This window comes from Schistocerca cancellata, chromosome 6, assembly GCF_023864275.1.
Source record: "Schistocerca cancellata isolate TAMUIC-IGC-003103 chromosome 6, iqSchCanc2.1, whole genome shotgun sequence".
Classification (NCBI taxonomy): Eukaryota; Metazoa; Arthropoda; class Insecta; order Orthoptera; family Acrididae; genus Schistocerca; species Schistocerca cancellata.
In genome coordinates this window covers 246,265,852-246,268,874 of record NC_064631.1, presented here as the reverse complement: position 1 = coordinate 246,268,874, position 3,023 = coordinate 246,265,852, and the positions used below count along the sequence as shown (strand labels likewise).

Below are 3,023 nucleotides of genomic sequence, written 5' to 3'. Positions count from 1 at the left end.
TTTCTAGTTCTTCTATACTATATTCAAATAGTACAATATCATGACAAACCTCAGATTATTGAATCTCTGTCCCAGAATCTGGTTTCCCTTTGTGCATAAGGCTAATAGAAGTAAGCAAATATTTCTTTAAGTTTCTGTTTTTTTTTTTATCGAAACCATGCAAATAACCTCAGATTTCATACAAACCCGTAGATTCAACGCAGGGCAGAACGACTATAAATAGATAAGTATAACCAGCACTCCGTCTTCAGGCCACAAGTGGCCCATCGGGACCATCCGACCGCCGTGTCATCCTCAGTTGAGAATGCGGATAGGAGGTGCGTGTGGTCAGCACACCGCTCTCCCGGTCGTTATGATGATTTTCTGTGACCGGAGCCGCTACTATTCGGTCGAGTAGCTCCTCAATTGGCATCATGAGGCTGAGTGCACCACGAAAAATGGCAACAGCGCATGGCGGTCTGGATGGTCACCCATCTAAGTGCCGGCCACGCCCGACAGCGATTAACTTCGGTGATCTGACGGGAACAGGTGTATCCACTGCGGTAAGGCCGTTGCCAAGTATACCCAGGAGAGTTTCGAATTTGAGAAACTGCTCATGGGCGTCAGATTTTTTTCTTACAAATTAAAGAGTCATCAATCTCCTGACTGGTTTGCTGCGACCCTCCTTTAATTCCTGTCCTGTGTAAACCTCTTCATCTCAGAGTAGCACTTGCCACCTACATCCTCCATTATTTTCTGGATGTATTCGAATCTCTGTCTTCCTTTACAGTTTTTGCCTTCTACAGCTCCCTCTAGTACTCTGGAAGTTACTCTGTGATGTCTTAACATATTTCCTACCATCCTGTCCCTTCTTCATGTCAGTGTTTTCCATATATTCCTTTCCTCACCGATTCTGCAGAGAACTTCCTCATTCCTTACCACATCAGTCCACCTAATTTTTAACATTCGTCTGCAGCACCACATCTCAAATGCTTCGATTCTCTACTGTTCCGGGTTTCCCACAGACCATGTTTCACTACCATTCACTGCTATACAGTGCTGTGCTCAAGACGTACATTCCCAGACATTTCTTCCTCAAATTAAGACCTATGTTTGATACTACTAGAATTCACTTGACCCTTTTTGCCAGTGTTAGTCTGCTTTTGATGTCGTCCTTGCTCCGTCCGTAATTGGTTATTTTACTTCCTAGTTAGCAGAATTCCTTAGCTTCATCTACTTCGTAACTATCAGCCCTGATGTTAAGTTACTCCCTGTACTCATGTCTGCTACTTTCACATTACTTTCTTCGATTTTTTCTCAATTCATATTCTGTAGTCATTAGATTGTTCATTACTTTCAGCAGATCATGTAATTCTTCTTCACTTTCACTTAGGATAGCAATTTCATCAGCGAATCGTATAATTGACACCCTTGCACCTTGAATTTTAATTCAATTCCTGAACATTTCTTTTATTTCCATCATTGCTTCTTCTATGTAGACAGAACAGTCGAGGCGAAAGCCTACATCCCTGTCTTGCACTCTTTTTAATCCAAGCACTTCGTTCTTGGTCATCCACTCTTTTTATTCCCTCTTAGTTCTTGTACATATTGTATATTACCCGTCTCTCCCTATAGCTTACTCCTATTTTTCTCAGAATTTCAAACATCTTGCACCATTTTACATTGCCGAACGCTTTTCCCAGGTCGACAAACCCTATAAACGTGTCTTGATTTTTCTGTAGTCTTGCTTCCATTTCAGCTACAATGTCAGAACTGCCTCTCGGTTGCCTTTACTCTTCCTAAAGCTACACTGATCGTCATCTAACACATCCCCAACATTCTTTTCTGTTCTTCTGTTGTCATTCTCGTCAGCAGTTTGGATGCATGAATATGATACTTTTCCGAAAGTAAGACGGTACATCGCCAGACTTACACATTCTACACACCAAGCTGAAAAGTCGTTTTGTTCGCACTTACCACAGTGATTTTAGGAACTCGGATGCGTTGTTATCTATCTCTTCTGCTTTATTCGATCTGAAGTCTTTGAAAGCTCTTTTAACTCTGATTCTAATACTTTGTCTTCTGTATCGACTCCTGTTTCTCTGTTTCTGTGCTCTTTCCACCTATCTTCTCTCTCCTCTGCATTTAGCTGTGGAATTACCGTTGCACTCTTAATATTGCCACCCTTCCTTTTAATTTAACCGAAGCTTGTTTTGACTTTTCTGTATGCTGAGTCAGTCCTTCCGATCATAAGTACTTCTTCTATTTCTTCACTTTTTCATGCAGTGATTCAGTCTCAGCTTTCCTGCACATCCTATTTATTTATGTTGGATTGCTGTCGATTATGATGACAACAACCCTATCACTGAACTGTTCACAGTGACACACTCTCCACCCTACCTTCCTATTCATAATGAATCATACTCCTTTTATACAATATTCTGCTGCTGTTGATATTGTCCTACGGCCCAGAAATCCTTGCCTTTTTTCCATTTCGCTTCACTGACCCCACTATATGTAGACTGAGCCTTAACATTCCCCTTCTTTTCAGACTTCCTAGCTTCCCTGCCACGTTGAAGGTTCTGACATTTCACACACCGACTGGTAGAACGTTATTCTTCGGTTGGTTATTCAGTCTTTTTCTAATGGTCACCTCCTCCTTGGCAGTCCCCTCTCAGAGATCCGAATTGGGGACTAGTTCGGAATCTTTTGCTAATGGAGAGATCGCCATGACACTTTTCAATTACAGGTTACACGTCCTGTGGATAAATGTCATGTGTCTTTATTGCAGTGGTTTCCGTTGCCTTCTGTGTCTTTATGCCGTTGATCACGACTGATTCTTCCGCTGTAGGGGCAGTTTCCCACCGCAAGCACAAAAGAGTGCCCTGAACCTCTGCCCGTTCCTCTGCCCTCATTGATTAGGCCGTGGGTTGAAAGAGGATGACTTACTTTTCCGGAATTTTTCAGCTACCAGTACTGATGGTTTTTTATTCAATATGTGAGTGGTGGCGGGGTTGAAACAGGGGAGCGAGGGCCTTTCGATT

The 3,023-nt window shown here is 42.4% G+C and overlaps 1 pseudogene; it reads right to left on the bottom strand.

The window, feature by feature from the left end:
- Positions 1-438: 438 nt before the first annotated feature.
- On the bottom strand, positions 439-556 carry LOC126089861 (5S ribosomal RNA; annotated as a pseudogene).
- Positions 557-3,023: the final 2,467 nt, after the last annotated feature.